This window comes from Phascolarctos cinereus, unplaced genomic scaffold, assembly GCF_003287225.1.
Source record: "Phascolarctos cinereus isolate Bilbo 61053 unplaced genomic scaffold, phaCin_HiC Scaffold_7;HRSCAF=346, whole genome shotgun sequence".
Classification (NCBI taxonomy): Eukaryota; Metazoa; Chordata; class Mammalia; order Diprotodontia; family Phascolarctidae; genus Phascolarctos; species Phascolarctos cinereus.
Genome location: NW_027556180.1, coordinates 56,351,124 through 56,378,395, shown reverse-complemented (window position 1 = coordinate 56,378,395; position 27,272 = coordinate 56,351,124). Strand labels below are relative to the sequence as shown.

Sequence of the window (27,272 nt, the reverse complement as noted above, 5' to 3'; positions counted from 1 at the left end):
AGGCTTTTAAAGTAGTCAAGTGTTTGGGGCTCTAATATCCTGTTCTTTCAACCCTTTGAAGTCTGAAACTCATTCTTCTTCACAAAGAAGGTAATAGTAATAACAGCTGACATTTACATAGTACCTAAAGTTTGCAAAGCACTTAACATAACATTATATCATACAACAGATAAAGAGAGACATGCTATGGATATTGTTATCCCCATTTTACAGATAGGGCAGCTAGGTGGCACAGTGGATAGAGTGCTAGGCCTGGAGTTAAAAAGATTCATCTTCCTGAGTTCAAATCCAGCCTCAGATACTTACTAGCTGTATGACCCTGGGCAAGTCACTTAACCATATTTACTTCAGTACCCTCATCTGTAAAATGACCTGGAGAAGGAAATTACAAACCACTCCAGTCTCTTTGCAGAGAAAACCCCAAATGGGAGCATGGAAAGACTGAACAACAACAAATTTTACAGATGAAGAAACCAAAACTTAAATCAATTAAATAACTCACCTATGGTCACACAATTAAGTCAGAATCAGAATTGGAATCCAGGTCTTCCTAAAATGAAGTTCATCAGTTTATCCACTAGTTGCTCTTCCAAGGTAAAACTGATGCTTATTTCTATCACCTTTTATATGATCTTATTTGTCTCAAGCAGCAGGCCTATCACTTCTTCATTTTTCCTAGTCTGAAAGTCCTTTTTATATGCAGTTTATTGCAGCAGTGTAGATGTTGACTGTTTTGTCAGAATTTCATTTTTCAGAGTTTCCTATCCATGCAGAGACATCTTCCCTTTCTAGGTCTCTGGCCATGGGATTACATCTTATCTTTTCTTTCAAAGAGAACTGAACAGCTCTTAACTAAGTCTCTTCAATTTTGCTATTTTTTTACAACCTGGTTTTCTGCTGACAAAACCAATTTCTTATAAGATGTCAGGCCCTTCCCCCTCTGATTGTTTTAATATGTAACTTGAATAGTTTTAAGACACAATTACACAGTGGTTTCTTCACATAGCTTCACATTTCAAAAGTCTGTTTTCAACATTTATGACTCTAGTTCTGTCATTTAGGAGGAACTAGTCTGGACAAAAGAGACTACAGGAGGAGACATCTTTTTTTTAAAGGATATTCTTCCTAAAAACTATTTAGTATTGCGAACATTAACCTAAAATATTTCCACACTTCCTTTCCACTGTCAAAAAATATCCTCAAGTAATTTTCTTTAAACAGGGCCTTTAAGAAACTACTCTATTAACAGTAATCAATAGCTGCTGACAAATGGGAGATCACAGAAATGAGAAAATGAGAAAAGACTTGAACTTGAACCCTAAAGGCTTGAACATGCAATCAGGTTTAATATTCAGCATCGTACTTCCCAGAAATCAAAAAATCAAGATAAGTCTGCCCTAGCAATCTGATTTCACCTTTACTAGACAGAATTTAAAATGATGTCTTTTATTCTAATTTCAGAGCATGACTAATCACTTTGAGATAAATCAAGAAAACATAAAAGTTTTTTGTGTTTTTTTGGTGGGGAGGGAGAATAAATATCAGAAACTTACAATGCAACAAAACAAATCTATATGCATGTATTTTGAGTCACACTAGACACTTTGTGGCTTTCTACACAAACATGCTTGCTTACTGAAACAGATTAACTTCCAGGCTTCAAGGAAGCTGAAATTTCATTCATTCTTTTACCTCTATATCTACTTGGGTTGAAGGGAATAGAGTTCAGCTACCACCAGGACTTACCATTCTGTCTATCAATCTCTATTGGACTAATTGGACTAACAGGTAATTTTCACCACATTTTAGGCCTTCTACCAGCTACCACTTGTGGTCCTTTTGGATCCAATGTGTTATTCCTACCAGTCATCTATTGTCCCCCCATTCTCAATATTTTGTGATCTGACATCCTTTAAACTGCATGCATTTTTTTCCATTTTGAAGGTAGTTCCGAGAAAAATCAAATGAGATCACGTGTGAAAAACTTAAAAGCATTATATGTAAATATTAGCTATCACCATCATCATCATCATCATCATCACTGACAAGAAGAGTAACTGACACTAACAATTCAAACTGACGACTCTTTAAAAAAATCTGGAGAAAAAGAAAAATGGTAATCTATTATTGAAGGTAATATCCTCTATCTTCACCAAGGATTCATCTAGTGCTATGAAGGTGGAGGGGAGGAAGTAGCTGGAATAGGCATTCTGGCCAGCAGGTGGTGCTTTAAGTTTGAACTCCTACTTAATCAATTTCCAACTTTTTAAGCTCAGACACCTCCAGGCACCTCCAGCCTTCTCCTCTTCAAATCCCTACTACAGCCTTCCTGGGTTTCTGCCTAATGTCTAGCTGGAAGGGTATTCCCATAATTCATAACTCACTTGTCTCGTTGCCCCAATACCATGTGGTAAACTTGATTTCTTCAGCATAGTCAAAAAGACTTCACTCAGTCACAATTTAAATTAAAATCCATGAGCTGCAGTGAAATTTAAAATTTTAAAGTATAGAGCATGAGTAGCCCCAGAAAAACTCTCCCACTCCGCTCCTCCTGGATCTTACAGAGAAGGAGGCAATTATCACATCCAGTGATATTGTTCTTTACAATGTTGTTGTCACTGTACAAATCGTTCTCCTGGTTCTGATTATTTCATTCTGCATTAGTTGATAACAATGATTTCTTTAAGATCATCTCCATCACTCTTACTGCAAAACCATATTCCATTGTATTCATATACTTTATTTTGTTAAAGTATCCCTCAACTGGTGGGTATTCTCTTAGTTTCTAGTTCTTTGCCTCAAAAAGAACTCCTATAAATATTTTTGTAGTACATGGGAATTTTTTCACTTTTTTTTTTATCTTTTTGGGATGTAGCCCTAATAGTAGCATTGTTGGTTCAAAACATATAGTATGTATAATTTAGTAACTTTTATAGGCAAAGTTCCAAGTTGTTTCTCAAAATGACTAGATGCATTCACACTCCCCCAAAGATGCATTAATGAGTCTCCATTCTCACAGCTTCTCCAGCATTGTCATTCTCTATTTTTGTCAATTTTGCCAATATGATAAATGTGAGGTGGAACTTTGGAGTTGCTTTAATTTGCACTTCTTTAATAGTGGGCAGCTAAGTGGTGCAGTGGATAGAACACTGGGCTTTGGATCAGGAAGACACATATTCATGAGTTCAAACCTGTTCTCAGATACTTACCAGCTGTGTGACCCTGGGCAAGTCATTTAAACCTGTTCACCTCAGTTCCTCATCTGTAAAAATCAGCTGGAGAAGGAAACAGCAAACCACTCCAGTATCTTTGCCAAGAAAACTCCAAATGGGTTCACAAAGAGTTGGACATGACTGAAACGACTGAACAACAATTAATAATGATTTGGTGTCTTTAGCTTGTGTATTTTCCTTAGAAAACTGCCTATTTGTAACCTTTGACCACTATGACCATGTCAACTATACACTTAGAGAATATGCCTAGAAGGATGCTGACCATTGAAAGGCTAGGAGATTTACTGGTAGTTGCTATGAGAGCAGTAAGTTGGGGAAGGAAGGAAGCTGAACATTGTGGAGACAATCTTTTCTCTTTGTCACGTTGCTTATCAGGAGATGGTTGAAAGAGCTTCTCTATCAATGTCACAGTATATGATAATTGCCTCCTTCTCTGTAAGAACCAAAAGGAAGGGAGTAGGGGAGTTTTGCTGGGGCTAAAATTTTAAATTTCACTGCAGCACATGGATTTTAGTTTAAATGGTAATTCAGTCAGTACTTTTTGACTACCTAAAGCAAGAAGGGGCAAAGTTGATGATGCTTGGTAGGTCTGGGCAACTGTCAAAAGTACAGAGGAAGTAGGAGCTGAGCAGAAGTTTTCTTTCCAGTTCCTAGTCAATTCTTCTCATTATTGTTTCATTCTCTTATCTGGAGTGTTGTGAATCCCCAGAACATTCCTATTCACATCTAAGTGTCTGATGAAATTTAGAGTATCTGAACCATAGTTCTCCTCCAGTGGTTCAGATAATTGGGAGGTGACTAGAACTGAAAATGATGAACAGGGACAAATGTCTTGCCAGGTTCACTACTCAAGAATCTAACAAGTTAGGGTCTTAGAACTCAAAGGCCCAGCTCTGGAAAAACAGCCCCATTGTATTGATGTTGCAATTTTACCATATCAAACCAATGAAACTTTCAGGAAAAGTCATCTGCAAAGAGTCCATGGTTCTGGCAACAGTGGAATGCACTGAATCCTGAGATTCAGAGAGCCAAGAACTGAAGGTCATTATTGGTGACAGCTTTGACCAAAAATATCTTAGAGAAAATTAAACCACATGCATATACCACCACTGTCACTTTTTAAAGGCTGCATGAGCACAAAGAAATGATAAAAGCCAATCACTTGGCAGTACTTTCTCTTAAAAATGACAGCCAGAGCTTTGTTATGTTCTGTTACTGCGAATCTCAAAAAGAAATGTACTCCCGGAAGTTTGAGATGACAGGAACATAAGCAACCGTATAAAGGCAAATGACGCCACATCTGTGAAATCTCCTATTAGAGTATTCAGTCATTAGCTTTGCATCTCCTGCCTGTATCACAATTTGAAATGAGCTCCGTGACTAATCAAAACCTTGGAGACTTTTCTGGCTGTCATAATGTATAGCTTCTCTGGCAGAATTCTATTAGTGTAGCAGTTCTAGACTTAGAAATCCACTGTCAGGGCCAGCTGCTGAGGTCGAGCTATTATTCATCCCCAGGTGAGATTCAATTTGCACATTAGGAACCTTTTTTTCATACCAAATAGAATTTTATTTTAGGCTCTTAGCTTCTATGTGTCTAAGTTAGCTACCTAAAATTCACTTCAATTTAGTTTGAAAAAAATTCTTCATAAAGCCCCACTTCTTAGAAATTATGCCAGGAGCAGCAAACTCTGGAAGGTTCTCAGCAACAGACTGAAGAGAAGTTTAACTAGGCGATGGTAGACCAGCCATCTGATAATGAAGTCTTTGGCTCTTGTGGCTAGCCATAAAACAAAAGAAAAATACGAAATGCCCCTAAGTCCCATGACCCCCCATCATCCTCTTTTGTTTCTTCAGTGATGGTAGTAGGTTATTGGAAAAGGGGAAGCAGTGCTAGTTAACATTTTTAAAAATCTAATTTTAAAATCTAATCTAATTTTGAAAATTAATTTGAAATATAATCTAATTTTTAACACTAACATTTTAAAAAATCCTGTTTCTCCCCTAAATACCAATGGGATGATATATATGTTCCTAGTACAACAGAATAGTTCCTGCCAAAAAACGTCCAATGTTGAAAAGAACAATGGATAGGTTGGGGAAATAAAAAAGAAAAAAAAAAGACCACTGACTATATAGAAGATATGTGTGCTCATATGCATATATAACATTTAAACACATAAATGAACATTTATTTGACATTTTAGTTAATAGTTCAGCATTTGTTATGTTTCATCATGGCACACGACAATCACTAACAATTTTGTCTGAAGAAGCAACCAAAAAAAATTGAATCATTTGTAAATTTACCAGAACAAGTGATTGTCAGAATCAAAGAGAGAAATTGTAGATGCTAACTCTCTAGTCTTTTCTGGCTATCAGACTAGAGTATCATTTGTTACTTCTACAATTTATTTTGTTGGTTATTTGTTGTTCAGTCATGTCCAACTCTTCATGACCTATTTGGGGTTTTCTTGGCAGAGATACTGGAGTGGTTTGCCATTTTCTTTTCCAGCTCATTTTATAGATGAGGAAATTGAGACAAACAGGATTAAAGTGACTTGCCCAAGGTAACACAGCTAGTAAGTAACTGAGGCTTGATTTAAACTTGGGAGGATGAGTCTTCTTGACTCCAGGCACTCTATCCACTGAGCCACATAGCCGTCCCACAATTTATACAATGAGTGATCTTTTTGGTGTCCAATCACATAATATCAAATTTTTTAACATACCTTCTCTCAGATGACATACTGGTAGAAAACTTTCTAACCAATATGGCATAGTGGAACAAGCTTTAGACCTGGAGTGATGAAGTCTTGAATTCAGTCCTCAGCTTTGCTACTCATGACTTAGGGAATCTTGAGGAAGTCATTGACCAAACTCTTTAAGTCTCAGTTCCCTCATCTAAAACATGAGAGGGTTGGGTCAGATTAGCTTCAAAGCCCCTTCTAGTTCAAAATCTATGCTTTCACTCTAATCTTACACTAATGTCGATGAATCAGAATCAGGAGTTTTTAGACCCAGCTTGTTGCCTACTGGTCATATAATGGCACGCAAATCATTTTGCTCTGCGGGACATTAGTATACTCATTTGCCACATACAGATTATAATATTTGTTCTGCCCACTTCACGAGGATCTTGTAAAGATTAGAGTCAATGTACTCAAAAGCACTTTTTAAAGTAGAAAGTGCTATGAGAAATAAGCCGTTCTTATTATATGGGGAACAATAGTGCCTTCTACCAGTAATGGATTTTTTAATGTCAGAAAAACTGAGGAAAACAATGAAATTCTCCCCAAATTTTCATTCCTAAGTTCCTGTGGATATGAAGGATCTAGCCATTCAAAGAGGAAAATCTAGACCAGAAATCTTCTTAGAAGCCGCTATACTACAGATTTCAAATTGGCAAAGTGCCTTAGAACCTTCTAGTCCAATTAATAGCTGAATTATACTATAATAATCCCCTCTGGAGTATAACTACGATATCCTCACACTATATCCAAGATATGGCCATGTAGACTTTGTTTGAAGACCTCCGCTGTGGAGCTACCATTACTTCTCAAAGTAACCCATTCCACTTGGGGCTGGTTAGAAAGTGTGTGTGTGTGTCTTTATGTACTTTCTCCTCTCCTTTGCACCCACTTCACCTTGCATCTTCTACTTACTTTTTCTAGTTGTTTGCTCTTGGGGCAAGAGAAACAAATAAAATCTCATTTCTACCCAACAGTCCTTCAACTACTTGAAGCCAGCAATCAATATACCTCACCATCCCCCCCCATTCACAAGTCTTCTCTAGGCTAAATGTTCCCAGTTTCTTCAACCAATTCTTATATAGTATGAACTTGAGGTCCCTCGCCTTTTGAATACGCAACTTTATCAATAACCTTCTGAAAATATGGGGTCCAGAGCTAAACGATATTCCAAATGTGGTCTGACGGGTACAGCATAACTATCATAACTATAGCCATAAAAACAAGCTTAATTATGGGTGTGTATGTTTTGTTTTCAAATTGCTGCCAAAACTATCAACAACAACAACAACAGGGGTGGTGGTGGTTGTGGTGGTGGTGGTGATGATGGTGAAATGACACTGTTTAGGTTCTGGCTCTTTTAGACTCACAAATACTGATGTCTTCCCCTTGTGAAGATCAATCCATTGAAAACTCACTTTTAAAGACTTCATTAACAACAAATAGATTTACCACAGAAATCCATACTAAGTGGCTGTTGTTCTATGAAACTGATAGGTCAATTTGTACCTGACTGCCAAAGACAGACCTACTTAATTGCTACTTGAAGTGTGATTTGGCTTCAATTTTCTCTTTTTCTCAAAAACTGAGATCAGCAAAGCACTAGTTTGCTCTAAAGACAGGATTAATATGTTCCGGGCCATTTCCTCTTCTAGAAACTCACACACATGAAAGAAATTAATTCTGCAACCCATTGTTTCCATTTCATCTGTGGTATGATCTCCTTTGAAGCAGGAAGAAAGGATTTTGTCAGAAAACAACATGGAGTCAAGCTAACTATTCCTCCCAGCTGATGCTCCAACTTGAACATCTATAACTGAGGAAGAGCAAGAGGATAACAGAACTGCCCTATGATCTATTTCAACATTGACTGCCAGAGAAGGAGTCATGCTCGATGGATAGCTTCTATCCTGAAGTACACTATCCTCATGGCCTTAGCACTTTCAGGAAGAGCAAATGTAATTACTGTAAAAACTAGATTTCTGTAAGTATAGAACCTTAAGCAACACTCGGTCACCATTACCTGGAATGAAAGGGAACCATTCATTTGGAAGGACATAAACATGAGCAACTAAAATCAGAGTGTTACACATAGAGACTACTAGACTAGGAATGAGGAAATTTGGGCCCTCCACCCAGACCTGACACTTAATGCCTGTGGGACCTTTGATGAGTCATTTCCTATCCTTGAGCCTCTCTTTCCTCATCTGCAAAATGAGCGGATTGGACAAGACCAATCGTCCCTTCAGACTCTACTATTGTATCCTATTCTACTCACTAATGTTTGAAGCGTTTACTGCTTCTCTTCAATATAAATGTACAAACAAATTCTTATGGACAAGATCTGATGACTTCTAATTAGAAAAGGTATCTCTGCCCTTCTAATAATGCTGGTTTTAAAAAGAGTTTTTGAAAGGACAAAATGATCTTTTCTTAGATTGTTATGTTAGGATTTTTTTCCCCTCACTGCTGGACACTTCCCTGAAGGGCTCTACCATTTTGCCATTTCCCATGAATAGGTTAAGAACAATTTGAGATCTGAAACACATGGTGAACTGATCGGAGATCAAGAAACACACCCAATAAAAGGGGAAATCTGTAGCAAAAGGATTTAAAAAGAGACAGACCTTTCTTTTCATTCTCTCCAGGGGCAAAGAGAACTAATATATCTGCAAGCAAAAGCAGCAGTATCATTAAATCAAAGCCCATTCCCACAGAGTAAGTCACAGGCTGAATCAGAACACTCTTCACTCTGGTCCTGCATGGACTTCCAAAATCCCTTTCATACAGTACCCAAAGAAGTTAATTTTCCTTTTCCCATCCAGGACTACTGCCTTTGGGAAGAATGCAAAGCACACTTTTATGGTTTATAGCTGTCCTCAAATATCTGCCAGAAGAGGCAAAATAATGAATAGTCCTAAGAAATTCATTCTTCCTCAGATTGTTTTTGAAAAAAAATCTGCCATTCCAACATTTAGATCGGAGGCACCATGCTAGGCAAGTGCCTAAGGCAGCATTATCTATACAAATGTGGTAGTGGAAAAAATCAGTGGGCTCAGAGTTAGGAGAAACCTAGGTTTCAATTTCACCTCTCATTCTAGCTGTGTGACCTGAAGGGAGTCATCTTTGTCTCTTTAAGCTTCTTTTTCTTCTTCTGTAAAATGGGCATAATAACAGTACCTACCTTTCTTATAGGGCTGCTATGAGAATCAAATGAGGTAATGTATCTAAAATGCTCTGCAAAACTTCAAGTGACATATCAATATTATCTACTAACCACATTTCTGGATGTGTGCCCTGAAGAATGGACCCAGCAAAAGCTTGCTACAGCCATATTCTGGGAGCAGCCTCTCAAATCACAGAAAATGAAGGAGCTTATATAAAGGACCTTTGACTTGATGCACCAGGTGAAAGGGAACGAAATAACATTTTCTGAGCAGAGGACTGACATGCTGAAAAGAGTTTAGGAAAGATGAATATTGTAACAGCAGACAAGACAGATGAGAAGAAGGACAGCCCAGAGTCAGGAAGGCCAGGCAAGAGGCTGTGGTAGCCATCAGGGAATGAAGTGATGAGTCCCTTGGCCTACAGTAGTGATGGTCAGAATGGAAAAGGGATGATGAAGATGAGATATATTTAAAATAAAAACTCAATGGGACTTCGTGACTGGCTGACTATCATCTTTTGCACTTTGTCTCCCATATATATGTTCTGGAATTCGACAACAATTCAAATCTTATTTATTGAACCACACTGGCATTTCCAGTGAGGAAGGAGCAAGAAAAGCATGTGAGTTCCCCATCCTGTCCTCTCTTCTCACATCCTCCAACTCCAGAGAGTCCAAGTTGCAGGCTGAATAAAAATATCTCAGCCTAATCATCTTTATACTTGATATACAGGAGGGGAGTGTGAGATAAGAAAGAGAGTGGCAATTAGGTGTTTATAAATGTTTTCCCTTCCAATTCTATCAGAGCAGCAGAATAATCAGAAGTAAAGGCTATGGAAAGTAGACGATATTACCATCCAAGAGAGCAAAGCCTCAGGCACATCATGATGCAGTGAGCCTGTCTTTGCATAATGGAAAATTGACCCTATAAACATGGGATCATAAATATGGAAGGGACGTCAGATTCCACCTAGAGGGGCCTCCTCAATTTTCAAACAAGGAAACTGAAGCCCAGAGAGGTTAATCTGCCCAAAGACACATAGGTAGGAAGTGTCAGAGGCAGGATTTGAACCCAAATAGAGCTCTTTCCACTATACCATGCTGTCTTTGTAGAACTGCTATTCACTACCACATCTATTAAAAAATCCTATCTATTTATATTTAAAATCTGCCATGCAAATATTGAAATATGGTGAATATGTAGGTGAGTTGTGAGTACCACTGTATTCATACTTTGATGGTTCTGTAGATTTCTGATTTCATCAACAGAGATGTTTGGTCCAACAACACAGACTGCAGCCCATCCCTGCCTGCCCATCCTGTGCAATTCTTGTTCATAACCTTATTTGTATTTGGCTAGGGGTGGGGGAGGGGAGAAGAGATCACATTAATTTGTCTTGATATTAACAGAAAAAATACAGGTTCCTTGAGGTCTGTGGCTGCTCTTTGTTTAGCATCCAGTGCAGTAGAAGCTGATTAATAAATGCTCAATAGATTGGTCTGGATTGGATTAGAAAGCAATATAATACAGTTCATCTCCTACTGCTCATCATGATACTAGACTTAGAGAACTCTGACATGTGACAACAATATATATCTAAAGGGCCAAATGTGAACCACGAAAGCAATAGGGCAAAAAGTCAAAGCTTAAATTTCCCTTGGGCCCACTGCCTGATTCCAATTATGCCCTGAGTAGATGAACAAACAAATGTTCTAAAAGCATCCTCACTGGGCTTTGTACTGCCCTGGACGCTTTACAGTAATGATTAAAATAAAGCTACTTCTGAATTTTAGCAGGTTGTCTCATTCAAATAATAGGTGGAAAAGGAGGGAAAAGGAGGACAGTGCATTTAAAGGGTATTAAGGGTGGTGATATTTTGCATCACAGTGCAAAGGCAATTTCAGGAATGCAAGAATGATCACTTCACCATCATGGGGGATTTCTGAAATGGGTTTATGTGTAGCGGAATAATGTTACTATGAAGAAGTGTATATTATAGGAATGACCTCTTAGCCACGCAATCATAAAGTTCAACTTGGGGAACTTCATAACTTACCTCAAGGGCTCCATTTAGTTTAGTGAAATGTCAATTAATCAGAACCTTCAGTTAAAAGAAATCTTTCTGTATTGCACAGCCTCTCCTTTTATGGGAAAGGTGAAATAAGAAAACCCACAAAAGGAAGAAGTTTCAGAGGTATGTAAAAGGGTCAGTAACAAATCAGCTCAAACTCATTAGTCCTTGTTCCATCTCTAGGACCAGACAACAAAATATGATGGTCAGAATGATGACCCCATCCCAGCATTACACAATGATGAAATCATCAAATAAAGGTAAAATTACCATCACGACACTGGATTTACCAGGGTAGGAAGTTGGACCTAAATAACATAATTTAGGAAGAAAAAAGATCAACTTGCAAAAATACCTTCAAAAGCAAATAATCCAAAAAAAAATACAGACAAGGGATAAAAGGTTTTGTGAAATTCCTGACATTTATTTACCAAGGTAGGACCAAATGAATTAATAATAAACAACAGGCAAGAAAAGAAAATATTTTTTATCATGCATCCCCAGTGGAAATCAATTGCAAAGTTCTGCCATCTTGGACCTATTTATCTTCCTACTTTTCTTCTCATCTTTCTATCTATCTATCTATGTTTATATACCTATATCTACAGTATATGTACAGAGATATAGAGACACAGATAGCTGTGTAGATAGATTGATAACTATATATTTATAAATATATCTCTCTCTATAAAAACAAATAAATAAATATATTTTATAGATAGACATCTATGTATCTATATCTACCTATAGCTATACATATATAGTATATGTATAAAGATATACAGATAGCTATGTGGATAGATAAACAGATAACTATTTATAGATAGATATTTATATCTATGTAGATGTATTTAGAGATAGATATTTACAGATACATCTATGTGCCTATATCTATACATATACCATATATGTATAGAGATATATAGATAGTTGTATGATTAAATGGATAAGTAACTATGTATTTATAGATATTTCTATATCTAAATGGATATATTTATAGGTATTTCTCTATAAATATATCTAAATCTCTAGATAGTTATGCAGATAGATGGATAGAAAGACATACCCATATCTATCTACCTATGCACATCATTGTAGTAAGTGTATATACAATTCTGGTTTATTGTTCTACTCTGCATCAATTTTTATAGGTCTTTTCATATTTTGTTAGAATCATAGGATCAGAGATTTAACACTGGAAGTGACCTGAATCCATCTATTCCAACGGTTTACATATGAAAAACTGGAGCCCAGCAGGTTATGACTGGCTCCAGGTCACCCAGGTAGTAGTAAGCTTCAGAAGTGAATCTTGAGTCTAGTTCTAACTCTAGCATCATTGCTCTTTCCCACTACATCACAGTGTCTCCCTTTGTATACTTCATATTTATTTTTCAAACAGAACCATAATATTCCATGACATTAGTACATGTAATTTATTTAGCCATTCTCCACATGTTGGACATGAAGTCATTTTTTTTTTGCTATTCTAAATCAAACAGCGATGGACTTATATCATATTACTGAATTTAAGGGGTGTTTTAGGAAGATGTTATTCAAAAGCAAAGACTGAAACAAAAAAAGGCTTGCTGGTTGGATAACTCTATGAGTAAATCAGAAATGCAATGAAGCAGCATGGCCTGTTGCCTTGGCATACTGGTCAACTGAAGCTTATTCCTAGAAACACCTCTCTTTTCCCAAATGGAATCTCAATTGTCTACCCTCAGGGCCCTTTGTCTTGCTGCCTGAATCCAGCCTGGCCAGAGACTGAACAGCTTATCAAGACAGGAGGCATGCCATCTAGATACAGCTACCCAACAAATCTCTTTGCACCACAAACGACACATCTCCCTGCTTTTGCTAAGTCTCATTTTGGAGGTATGGATAGTTTTGTCTGATGACTACCCAAAAGCTTTTCCAGAAATTGGGCTCTGACTTGCTGAATGCAGGATTTTTAATGAGGTCTCAACATAGTATGGCTTAAATGAACATCTCTTTTTTGTTATTAAAACTATCTCTTTCTATGACTACACCCAAGGAATATAATTATTCTCTTTCTTTTGTCTTCTCTCTCTCTCTCTCTCTCTCTCTCTCTCTCTCTCTCTCTCTCTCTCTCTCTCTCTCTCTCTCTCCTCCCTCCCTCCCTCCCTCCCTCCCCACCCTCCCTCCCTCCCTCCCTCCCTCCCACCCTCCCTCCCTCCTCCCTCCCTCCTCCCTCCTCCCTCTCTCTCTCTCTCTCTCTCTCTCTCTCTCTCTCTCTCTCTCTCTCTCTCTCTCTCTCTCTCTCTCCTTTCATACCATTCAGCAATTGGGCAGTCCAGGATGTGGTACAACTATTCCTAAAATCACTTTCCAGGCCAATAAGCTGTATTACTTGTACAAAGTAAAATTTACTTGATTCAATATCCTTAATGGGTTATCATCTAAAATACTTTAACATTTGAGACTCACATTTCCTGAATTTTCATGCTTCTGAGTGAAGAAGAAAAAGCCAGATTCCTTTGATTTCCCATGCCTTTATGTAGTTCCAAGAGGAGACAGGGTTTATTCACTTAACCAAAGCATTGCAACCTCTAACCAAAAGAAACAGGATTTTTCAGGGATTCTTTTTCAACTTGGAAAATAATACAAACCTGACTTATAACAACAGACAGAAAATATTTTTGCTGACCACAACACCTTCTCAATACAACTTTGACAACACCAGGAAAAAAAAGGTTGAAGAAAATAAATCCATAAAAAAATTAATTTTTATGTCAACTCATCTTCTTTAGAATCAATTTACTCTTTCCTAATTTTTTTTTCTTCTGAGTATAGGTAGGCATCAAATAAAAGAAATCCTCAAATGGGAAAGAAAGGGCAAAGACTCAGTATCTTGAAAGCAAAAAATCTAGGAAGAAATTCAAATGTGATCAGGAAAAAAAAAAGACAAACTGCATTAGTGAACAACCCTCTTCTAGGAGATTCTGCCTAAGATGCTGGTAGACACTCTAGAAGCTTCTAGAATTGTTCAGTCCAAAAATTTCCCATTAGTGAAAATATCTTGGTTCTGTTTCTAAGAGACTTTACAACACCTAAGATTTCGTGCAAAGAAAGCACTTCTCATAAATTCATTATTGCAAAGCCTAGGTAGTCTAGCCTCACCTTGATTCAGCAATAGTCAGACATCAAAGGGATTATATTTGTTTAAAAAAAACAATTGGTATTTGCCATGAACCCTCCATCAAAAACTCTGAAATAGCACAATGATATTTGCTGACCTACATGGGTTGGAAAAGAATTAAAAGGCAATTAAAAATGCAAATCGTTTCTTCCTTCCAGGCAGGATATAATTAGCAAGGTCAATTATGCAGTAGCGGGTAGCAACATATCCCCTGGTGGAAGGCTATTCCCAGTAAAAATATAATTCACAAGGTCTGCAATCTGCTGCTTGCTTTGTTATTTGTTAACCTGGAAACGACTCCTGGCTCTATCAGAAATAATACTCAGTGAAACCATCCTTTTCATCATTGTTTGAAAACAACAGTTGGACTATAATAGGCTGATGGTGAAAACCTACTTAAGGAGTATGTAAAAAACACACATGTAACCTTTGACAATCACCTCCAAAACGTTACTGCTTCTTGAAAGGAAAGAGGCATAATTGTACAACCTTAAGAAAGAGGGGAATTCATACCAGACACAATGAAAACGCCTACACTGATTCTCCATAGAGAAAAAATATTATCCTGTGTCGTTACAGCTTACAATTCAGTTAACTAAGCATGGATGGGGAAAGGAGAGCTATGGTTAACTGGATTTTCCAATTAGTGAACCCATTTAAGAGTGAAAATATCTGACCTCCTTTGCCTGTTGGTTCCTTCTAACCCCCATCCCACCCCTGCCACCCTAACCCCTACCCCCTACTCCCCACCCCCTTCCGCCCTCCCACATACACACCTGGGAATGTTCAGCTGCAAACAATTGTAGTGATAGCTCAATTATCCTTTTAGAAATAAAGCCCTTTAACCAACCACAAATTTTCTACCAGGTAACTACACCACCGATCTCAGTGTCAACACACGTTGAAAGAAGACTCATCAAAATGCCCAGGTAATAGAGCAGGCTTTGAAGATTTCATCTCATTCATATTAGCCTGGAGGAAAAAACTCATTCTTTCCTCCCCCCAAAAATTCACATGGATAGAAAGAAGAAAGCTTTAGAGATTCATGAAAAATGAAATCTATTAAACAAATAAGTATGATTAGAATTCCACGTTAGAAGTAGTAACCACAGGGCAACTGTGAGATCAGGGATGCCATCGATGTATACGCAGATGGTAACCATGTGCAATATATGCTTTGTCTTTCAGTGTGGTTCTTGTCCATTCTCCACGTAAGTCCCTGAGCATAGACTGGGGGCTGTACTCTTGATCTTTTGATATTTCATGGATAAGAATAGGGTACATGGCCTGACTATCTTTTGAGAACTATTGATATGGGTTCCTTTACATAAGGATTCTCCCTACATAAACAATCCATCTCTTTTTCTGGTCATACATTAAGGATTATTGTTCAGTCGTTTTAGTCATGTCTGACTCTCCATGACCCCATTTTGGGTTTTCTTGGCAAAGTACTGGAGTGGTTTGCCATTTCCTTCTCCGGCTCATTTTACAGATGAAGAAATAAAGCAAACAGGGTAAAGTGACTCACTTCCCCAGGGTCACACAACTAGTAAGTATCTGAGGCTAGATTTGAACTCAGGGAGATGAGTCTGATTCCAAACCCAGTGCTCTATCCACTCTACTACCTCGCTGCTGCTACACAAAGGATAGGACCTGTGACTTACTCCACTGGTATGAGGAGCCCCCAGGTGAGGGACTTCCTTTTCCAATGCAGGTCAGCACCTTTACTGGCCTGCAACTTACAGCCTTAATAAGTTTTCTAGAGCACAGAGATACTGTGACTTCCCTAGAGCCAGACAACCAGATGCATCATAGGCAGGACTTGATCCCAGGGCTTCCTGACTTCAAGGACAGCTCTCAATCCACTATACCATGTTGTCATACACGAGGCATTTTTTGGCCTTTCTTTATTTCCCAAGAGCTTAGTGCAATGCTTAGGGCCCAGTAACCATTGAGTAAATGCTTGATGATTAATTGATTGATTTATATCAAATGTCCTGCATAGTTCTTTATTAATGATCTAAGCCAACCTGCTAAAGCCCACTATGTGACTATGCATTACCTTATGGGTGATCCACAGCATTAATTTTCTTGAATATATGTTCTAGAATGTACGCATTCTCCTTGAGGGAAGGAATTTTTTGGAGGGAAAGGAGTTCCTTTCTCTATCTCACCAGTGCTTAGCATAGTGCCTAGCATACAACAGGTGCTTAATGAGCGCCTGTTGACTGACTGACCCTGAGATATTCTATGATTCGCAGAATTCCAGGAATTGATGTTAAAATGATAAGCCTTCGTTTCAGGGAGCAACTTGGGGTCTTTAACAGCAATATACAATTTCCTAAAGATAATCCATTCTGTCCTGTTCCTATTAAGCCCTGGAAAAGATTTATAAAGATTTCTATAACTCCTTTCTATTATTAAAAAATGAGCCATCAAATTAAAGCCTCAAATGCAACACTCCCCTGTGTGCTATATGAAGAAGTAAAAATGGAACTGAAGAAAACAGAGGAGAAGAACACAGGACTAGACCACACATCCGGAGAAGACGTAGGTGCCAGAGGAAATGACAGGATTTTGAAGAATGGAGGATACCAAATGTTTGGGGAAAAATCCATCAAATTAAAAAGGCAACCAGGGAAACAGCAATCACATCTGAGTCACATACTTACATTCACAGCTTTACAAAATGTTTTTAATAAATGTTTTCATTAATAAAAATATAACCATCACTTCCTAATGGTGCCCCACCACCCACCAATAGAATCCTCCCTTGTAACAAAGAAGTATAAAGAAAACATGGCAACATTTTGAGTATGTCTGACATTAGCTATCTCATTCCTGTACCTATCCTCGCTCACTCTCTGCCTCTCTGTCTCTCTCTCTCACTAGCTAATGACTTGTCTCTATTATCTTGATCTTTTTTAAAAATTGATCATTTTATTTCTCAGTTATCAGTTTTATTTATCTAGTCTGTTTTTTTTTCAAAATTTCTATTTCAGCATTTGTTGGGAGGGGTATTTCATGTGTCGACTTCCTCTTTTTTCAGATGCCTGATCCATTCTGTGGACCACTTCTTCCTCTCTTTTGTTAATGTGTTTAGAGATGATAAGAAAAAATTTTCTACTCAAGTTTGCTTTGACTATATCACATAGGTTTTGGCATGCAGTCTCAACTATTATTTTTTTTGATAGCATGGTTCTTTTTTAATTTCTTTCTTTGACTAATTCATTTAGAATATATTAGTCTCTGTTGGCAGAGTACATGGGCATAATCAATTTAAAAGACTTAAACTCTGATAATTCTTTCTTCAAAAAGAAATCTGAGAGGGTCACTGGTAATGGCTCTATTAAAGTCATATAAACAGAATACTCATGGTACAAATGTATGGCTGCCAAAAAGGAGTAAAACACACCTCCATTTGAATGTTGGTTCAAAAAAAAATCTAAGAAACACTTGGGATGATTACTAATCAAAGTCTATAATAGAAAAGGTGTCAGAGGCATGGAACAGAATGGCAGCTGTGCCCAGTAAACAGATGGTGACCATGAACACTGTTGAGTTTAATGAGTCCAAACTTACCTTTTAACTGGGGACAGCTCAAGAGAATGATAACCAGATGCCAATCATTGGCCCCACATCTACAATTTTCTCCTCATTCTAACAGCCTGAAGGAATAAAGGACTGCTTTTCAACATGCTTGGGAAGAAAAATCCCTCCCAGGTGGTAAAATACAGAGGGAGGAGAGTACCAAAAGCCACCCCGCTTCCCCGTTAGAGGTAAGATCCTAATTGGAGACCTCATGGAGGACTCTTGACCCAGACTCTGGGCAAGAATCCAGGATAACAAAAATGATAAGAATATGAATACCTTCTTTTGACATATAGTTCTTGGTTCTAGGAAGCTTAGGGAGACCAGAGAGAAAAACAACAACAACAATATTTCTCCTAGGGCAAAGAAGATATAACATGTGTTTCATGAATAATACCAGTAAACATTTCACCCCTTGATGTAATAATTTAGTCCCACAGAGGACTCCAGAGACCAAAGCAAGAAAGGCTTTCTTTCAAGATTTTTCTACATTTTCTACTAATCTTAGCAGACTTTATTTAAAAAACTCCTAATCTCTATGTGATCCACAATAAAAAATCAACACCATACAATACAGATATATGCATATACATATATACATGATAGCTAATAACCAACACACATACATTCTAAAATCAGACACAAAACTTTCCCCAAGAAATAGATAATTGATTTATTCAGATACTAATAATTTCTTCCTCCATTCAAGTCCTACTTAGATGGCTTACTGCGGTGTAAAGGTAATCCAGGGTTATCAAAGGGTACACCAGCAGACTGTAAGCTCTAGAAGGTTCAAGTAAACACATATGTATATGTATATGTGTATATATATATATATATATATATATATATATATATATATATATGTATATGTATGTGTGTGTATGTGTATATATATATCTATATCTCTCTCTCTAAATATATATAGATTATAGATATAGATATAGATATAGATATAGATATAGATATAGATATAGATATAGATATAGATATAGATATATAGATATATATGTAAAATCTCTTTAGAGCCCCTGAACCAACCTGGGAGGTAGGTTCCATTGGTATGGTTATCTCCATCTTACAATGAGAAAATGGAGGTTAAGAGCAGTTGCAATTTGCTCAAGGCCATGCTGTCAGCATCCTCTCCCCTAAAAATGCTGCTTCTTTGATGATCCAGCTAGGTAAGGTCAGAGGGATTTAGCACCAGGGCTTGGACACCAGGTATTCACTGAGGAGGGTAGAGGGGACAGAAACTCATTAAACTTCTACAAAGGCTTACTGAGGCTGCTATAAACCTTGACAGAGGCAGTGCCCACATGGATGGCATCATGCATCCTAGTAGGAATGAAGTAATCACTGTTTTATGTTATTTACATTTCTTTCTAAAATACATGCCCCACATTCCATAAGAATGGGACCTTAATTATAAGATGCACAGCTCTAGATAATAACAATAACAACAGCAATAACAATAATAGTAGCTAACATTTACACAGCACTTCAAGATTTGTAAAACACTTAATATCACATTTGATCCCCACAACAACCCTTGAGGTAGAAGCTATCATTATCCTCATTTAACAGATGAAAAAACAGGCTGAAAGAGATCTGTTTCCCAGGGTCACATGCCTGGTTAAGTGTCGAAAGGGAGAATTTGAACAGAAGTCTTTCTGACTCCAGGTCCACCACTCTATCCACCATGTCACCAGCTGCCTCTCTGTATATCAGAAAAATTCAAGACTGACCTAGACTATCTTTACTCTCAAAGTAAAATGATCAAGGCTGGATTCCTCTAAAGAAATTGTCCTCCCACCCTTCACAATGGCAAGTCCTAGCAAGCTGGCAAGAACTCAAGTATATAACCAGCATACTGTATCTGTTTTCAGAGCAGTAGCTTAGCTAAAAGCAGAAAGGCTTATTACTAGAAAGCTACAGAGCAGCTAACGAAATTCTGTTTAGCCTCAGAAATTCATAAAAACCATAAACTAAGGTGTGGAGAGGTTGAAATTTGCATCAAGTTGGGAGGGGAAGTACCCACTCCAGTGAAATCCCAGATGGTCTGAGGCATTAAAGATACCGGTCTTCAATCTGTGGACTACCCAGAAAATCAGGTAAGAGCTGTCATTCACCATCCTCTCCTTCCCATCATATGTTTCCAGAGGGGGAATACAAATTACTTTCTAGTTGGTACACAAAGTTTATATCCAAATGGCCTATCAACTCCCACTCTTATTCTTCCATGAAATGGCAGCAGATGAAGATCACTATTTCCTATCAACCAATCCACAGATTAGAATCATAGATCAAAACAGTAGCCAACAAAGGTGACACTTATATCTGTAACCCAAGTATTCTCCAGTGATTAACAACATGACATTGCCTACGCTAACAATACCCCTTGAAGCAATGTATGGGAGATATGAATCATCAGCCACACTTCCAGGTGGGGAAACAAAGCTAGCTACATACACCGACAGATGAAGTCACTATAGTGGGTGTTAGAGGGAAAACATGGGTCCCAATTAGCAGGAATAGGTTTTGGCTGCTAAACCATGGGATTTAGTCAAAATCATCTCTGTTTTCATATGCAGACTAATGGCCTGAACCCTAGCAAAGTGACAGAGGATTCTAGACTCTAAAAAGTTCATTTATTGTGGATGTCTGTTAAAGGCAAGATACTCCACACACACACGCACCCACACTGTCCTCCTTCTAAGTGAAGAAATCAACAAGCCTTTATTAAGAACAGGTTCTGAGGAAAACATTGTGATGCTCCCCTCCAGGAGTCAGTAGAAAGAGGCATGGAGGAAAATGCAGATGGTCTGACCTCAGACAAAAAAGAAGGGGGGGGACAGGAAAGGAAAGGAAAGGAAGGGAAGGGAAAGGGAAGGAAGGAAGGGAAGGAAGGGAAGGGAAGGAAGAAGGAAGAAGGAAGGGAAGGAAGGGAAGGGAAGGGAAGGGAAGGGAAGGGAAGGGAAGGGAAGGGAAGGAAGGAAGGGAAGGGAAGGGGAAGGAAGGGAAGGGAAGGGAAGGAAGGGAAGGGAAGGAAGGGAAGGAAGGGAAGGGGAAGGGAAGGGAAGGAAGGGAAGGGAAGGGAAGGGAAGGGAAGGAAGGGAAGGGGAAGGGAAGGGAAGGGAAGGGGAAGGGGGAAGGGAAGGGAAGGGAAGGGGAAGGGGAAGGGGAAGGGGAAGGGAAGGGAAGGGGAAGGGAAGGAAGAGAAAGTGAAAGTGGTGGCTCAGCTGAGAGACAATTCTCATTCATCTTTGACCACATGCCTGAAATGATGAATGTTCTCCTAGGACAAAACAGCCTCTACCCTCCATGGATCTGGGTATCACACAGGGGAATTCCAAGCACTGGGCTTTCTGGGCCACACAGTCTACAACTGGGCCCATACTTTCAAGCCTTTCAAACTTGGTAGTGAGGCATGGAAGGCAGACTTTAAAGAAGGCATCCAGAGTTGATCATTTTATAACATTTTTGGCATAGACTAGTGCTGGCCTTGGGCAGTCTCCTGGATGCTGTTCTGAAATAACAAGCAGGCATTCAGCCCCATGAATGGAGATCAGTTACGACATAGGCATGGAAATGTTGCTGGCATCCTGGGATGCCTGGTATGAGCAGGGTAGGGGCAGAGGTGTAATAAGGCTGAAGTATCAGTCTGCATATGCTTGGACAGACATCACTAATAACATACTCAGAACCATGGAAGCTTCCTTCTTTCTGGTGTTCAATATTAGTAGTTTGTACATATGTATGTATTATGAAGAAACCAGTCTGCTTGCATAGATAAAGGCTAAATATAATGAAATGTCTGTACCAGGGAAGGAAATATGAAAATTCATGAGTTAACCTGTTTATGCTTCAAGCAAAGAAACAAATTGTCTTTCAGGTTACGCCACAATTTAAGGCCACTAGTGATCATCAATTAATAAAAATACTCTTGTATTCCATTAATATGTTTTAATTTTCCAAGTCCTGCATTTCCTCAAGGGTCCAAGCTCAGATGACTTTCATTTGGAAACACGGCTGACCAAGGCATAAAACAAGGCTCAAACTAACATGAAGCCATATAAATGGAAACATAAACTGAAGGAAAATTCAATAAAATTTTCATTATTCTTCCTTGCTATGGACAGTGCCTGACGTATGGGGAATATTCCAATATCTATGAATGTATGCCTGTGTCCCTTTTATTTAGGTATGTATATATCCATAGATCTGTTTATATGTATATGTTTTCATAAATATGAATAAAAAGTACATGGACACACATATACATCTATCTGTGCACATATCTATGCATGTATCTTTTCTTTCATATATAAGAATATATATATACACACACACATGCATGCGTTTTCAAATATTTTTATATACACACAGGTCAAAGGAAAAATATATACCTAAGTAGTAATAATGATAATAACAATAACTAGAATTTATATAACACTTTAAGATTTGCAAAGTACTTTTATATGTTACCTCATTTGATCCTCCCAACAACTCTGTGAAGCTGTTATTATCCTCATTTTACCAGTGGGGAAACTGAGGCTGAGACAGGTTAAGCCACATGTTTAGAGTTATACAGCTCTTAAGTATCTGAGTCAGGACTGGACCTTGGTCTTCCTGACTCCTTGGCCATCACTCTTACCACTGTACAAAAATTTCCCCAGATTCAGCAAATATCCGTAACGGGTGAATGAGCAGCACATCTGTCAACTTTCCTTCAGCTTACACACGCCCATAATTTGTCCACATGTGTTTTTTGAGTTCATTTGAAGATATCATATACATGAAAATGTGAAGAGTGAAATAGGCCTCCATTTGGAAGAACTAGTTAGGGCCATTAGCTAACAACCTAAAACCTGCAGGCTAAGTTAAAACGGGCTTAGCCTTTCCATCAGTCTTCAAGCAAATTTCTCAAGGTCTGCACATCAAGCAAGTGCTGTCCAATAGATTCTCTGTTTTGCTTATTCAGCTTAGCTCAAGTAATAGGTAATGACATCTGAATTACTACAGCCTTCTTCAAAGTCCATAGACCTTTGGCGTGGTTTTGAATGTTGTCAATGCTTTCCTACACGTGAGCAGGACCTATCTGGCCCTATCTGGAAGCTCTATCTGGAAGAGGGCATATTTCCACTTATATGCATGGAGGATATCCCTTACTGTATGTTAAACTACCATCTCGTCTTGATTAAGCAATAAAATAGCTACCATTTCATTATAGCAGGCCAACAAAAGAATTGCTACATGATTGAGTAAACTGATTGGCCTTTTAGTGTGGTAAGGATGGCTTTGGCTGACCTACCCATATCAGGCAGCTAATGAAGGCAAGAAGCTCCGAAGGTTTTCTTTTAAGCACATGAGATCTCTCTCTAAGTGTGTTCTAAAGTATATTATCATCCCACCTTTTCAATAACTTCCAGGCATGGTCAAGTCTCAAAGGCATTGTCGATAAGTTGCTGCAAGGATGCTAGTTTTAGAATTCACAAGGGGTCCACATAGGGCAGGGGGAGGGCTGAACAACTGGAACCTTGACTGCTGCTTAATCACATACAGTGGTGCAATCGTGGAAATGTTGCTACTGACCCACTGTCATTAAAACACATGCCCAAGCTGCGTGTCCTTCGGAAATAGAAAGCTGGTCCACATGACAAGCTAGCAAAGACATGCTTTTTCAACAGTCAGTATCACGACGGGAAACGGAAGAATGCTTCCATATTCCATTGACATCAGAAGAGAGATTGAAGCCACATGGCATATGATAAATGAGCCTCAGGGACCAAAATGAAGACTTTTACTTGTCACCTGCAGTGGAGGCACAGCTGTGTTATTCTATAAGGAGAAGAGAAGTCAGGCTGAGAAGTAAGACCCTCTTTTAGTGTCGTGCAGAAGTTGGACTCACAGAGTATGGAAGGCCTGGGTTCATATCTTGCCTCTGATATTTCCTCATCTGTAAAATGGGGATAACAGTAGCACCTTCCTCATATGGCTGGCATAATAATTGCTAGTATTTATATAGAAATTTAAAGTTTGCAAAACATTTTTAAAGTATCATTTCATTTCATCCATACAACAACCCTGGGATCTAAATGCTATTATTATCCCCATTTTACAAATGAGGAAACTGAGGCAAACAGAGGTTAAGTGACTTGTCCAGGGTCACACAGCTAGTAAGTGTCTGAGATTAGATTTCAACTTGGGTCTTCCTTAATCCAAGCCCAACCAGCTTCCTCCTACCAAAACTACAATCTGTTATTATTGTTATTGTTGTTGTTGTTACTGTTACCTTATGAAATATTTTAGCACAATGGCATCACTCTATAGAGATACAGGATGTGGGGAAAAGAACATAGGATCTGAGAGTTAGTCCAGGTTCTGACACTGACTAACATGTCTTAGAAAAACTGCAGTTTCTTCTATGCCTCAATTTATTCATTGGGAACAATACCACCTGCCCTACCAGTCTCACAAACTTGTCTTGAAAGAAAAGAAATGTAGGCAGCTAGGTGGCGCAGTGGATGGAGCATCGACCCTGTAGTCAGGAGGAGCTGAGTTCAAATCCAGCCACATTTACTAGCTGTGTGACTCCAGGCAAGTCACTTAACCCCAACTGCCTTAAGAAAGAAAGAGTTTTCCACTTCTGGGAGCCAAGATGGCGGAGTAAAAAGGTAGTCGCTCTCACCCTCCCCTATCAACCTCTGAAAATAAAGAAAATATTACTCCATTAAAAAAAACAAACAAACCCTGGAACAGCTGAACTAGAAGAAAGACAGGGAACAGCAGGGCAGCAGCCCAGCAAACAGATCTCCCAGTGCCTCAGCAAAAATAAGGGAAGCAGCACTACAAAGGGCCCCAGGCTGATAAGCACCCTGCAGCATTCATCTGAAAGGAGTTGAAGAAAGCAACCTAGACTCTTCCTAAAGTTCCAGCCTTGCTGATTACAACCCAACACCAGGTAAGTTGTCAGAACCCCACAGCCTCCAACTGTCAACCAGGAGGAATCCTGAAGCCCAGGTGGTAGAGCAGGCAAACACCAACACCTGGACCTCCCAGTGCCTCAGAGAGAGCGGGGTTACCAGTGGAAACCAGCTCAGAAAACCACCAAATGCCTTGGCACTCTACCTCAAAGGAATCTCCCAGTGAATTAGCAGAAACGAGGGAGACAGCACTGCAGGGGGCCCCAGGCAGAGAAACACCCTGCAGCACCCATCTAAAAGGAGCTGAAGAAAGCTAAAGGAAAGGAAAAGCAGGCAACCTAGAATTGCCTGAAAGTTCCAGCCTTGCTGATTCCAGCCCAACAGAGGTAAGCTGCCAAAATCCTACAGCCTCCAATTGCCAACATAAGAGGCCCCAGCACACAAAGCCAGTGACCAAGACCTAGGCTCCCAACACAAGAAGCTTGGGTCAGTGCCCTCTGTTCCCCAGCAGGAGAGCTCAATCTCTTTAAAGGCCAGGGAAAAAAAACCATGAGTAAAAAGAAACTACCATAGATTCATATTATGAGAAGAGTGAAGATCAAGACAGAAATTCTGAAGAGGACAACATTGTCAACAAACCCACATCTGCAACATCAAAAGGGAATATGAACTGGTCTGAAGCCCAAAAAGCCTTCTTAGAAGAGCTCAAGAAGGATTTTAAAAGTCTAATGAGAGAGGTAGAAGAGTCCTTCAAAAATACAATTGGCCAATTGGAAAAAAAGTACACTGAAGAAAACAAGTCCCTAAAAAACACAATTGGCAAACTGGAAAAAAAGTACACTGAAGAAAACAAATCCCTTAAAAATACAATTGGCCAATTGAAGAAGGAAGTACAAAAACTAACAGAAGAAAACAATCTGTTAAAAACTAGAATTGGACAAATGGAAACTAATGACTCTATGAGAGAGCAAGAATCAGTCAAACAGAAACAAAAAAATGAAAAAATAGATGAAAACGTAAAATACCTCATCAGTAAAACAAGACCTGGAAAATCGATCCAGGAGAGACAATTTAAAAATATTGGACTACCTGAAAATCATGATGAAAAAAAGAGCCTGGACAGTATCTTTCAGGAAATCATAAAGGAAAACTGCCCTGAAGTCCTAGAACCAGAAGGAAAATAACCATAGAAAGAATACACCGCTCACCACCTGAAAGAGATCCCAAATTGACAATGCCAAGGAATATAATAGCAAAATTCCAAAATTACCAGATGAAAGAGAAGGTGCTGCAAGCAGCCAGAAAGAAACAATTTAAATATCATGGAACCACAGTCAGGATTACACAGGACCTTGCAGCTTCTACATTAAAAGACGCAGGGCATGGAACATGATATTCCATAAGGCAAAGGAGCTTGGATGCAGCCAAGGATCAACTACCTGCAAAAATGAGCATGATTTTTCAAGGAGGAGATGGATATTCAATGAAATAGGGACTTCCAAACCTTCCTGATAAAAAGACCAGAGCTCAACAAAAAATTTGATCTTCAAGTACAAGATTCAAGAAAGACATAAAAAAGGTAAATGGGACAGAAAGATACAAAAGTTGTTAATGAGTGGACTGTTTGCATCCCTACAAGGGAAGATGACACCTTGCACTCTGAGAAACTGTTTGTTATTACACCATGTTAAAGGAGTATACATAAAAGGGTGGATATTAGTTGACTTTGATGTAATGATAAAAAAAAATCTAATCAAGTGGGTTAAATGGATCCAAGTAAGTGGATTAATCTGATCTTAGAAAATGTACTGAGAAAGGAGGAGGCAGACAAGGGTAAATTACATTACAGGAAAAGACAGAAAACCTATTACAGCAGAGGGAAAGAAGGGAGACGGGTGAGCATTGTTTGAACCTTACTCTCATCAGATTTGGCTCAAGAAGGGATAACATAATCAGTTAGGTATAGAAATCTAACTTGCCCTATAGGCAGTAGGAGGGAAAAGGGGAAAGAAAAGGGAGAGGGGAAAGAAAAGGGAGGGAAAGAAGGAGGAAGAAGCAGTAAGGTAAAGGGGAAGAAAAGGGAAAGGGATAATAAAGGGAGGAGACTGAAGGAGGGTGGTCAAAAGCAAAACACTAGTAAGGGGTGGGGAAAGGAGAAAGGAGAAAGAAAAGCATAAACGGGGTGGGGGGGGAAAGGATGGAGAAAAAGACACAGATAGTATTTATAACTGTGAATGTGAATGGGATGAACTCTCCCATAAAAGGGAAGCAGATAGCAGAATGGATTAAAAACCATAATCCTACAATATGTTGTTTACAAGAAACACATTTGAAAAAGAGTGACACATACAGGGTAAAGGAAAATGCTGTCCACATC

The 27,272-nt window shown here is 38.7% G+C and overlaps 1 protein-coding gene and 1 long non-coding RNA gene across 3 annotated transcripts in view; one reads left to right on the top strand and one right to left on the bottom strand.

Annotated features, from left to right (window-relative positions):
* The window catches only part of PID1 (phosphotyrosine interaction domain containing 1), a 286,570-nt gene that overhangs the window by 36,503 nt on the left and 222,795 nt on the right, over nucleotides 1-27,272 (bottom strand). The window lies entirely within an intron of this gene.
* LOC110197238 (uncharacterized) lies at nucleotides 4,682-15,502 on the top strand. Its single transcript, XR_002321430.2, has 4 exons — nucleotides 4,682-4,751; nucleotides 11,405-11,481; nucleotides 12,946-13,096; nucleotides 15,249-15,502. It is a non-coding gene; the product is annotated as an uncharacterized LOC110197238 (long non-coding RNA).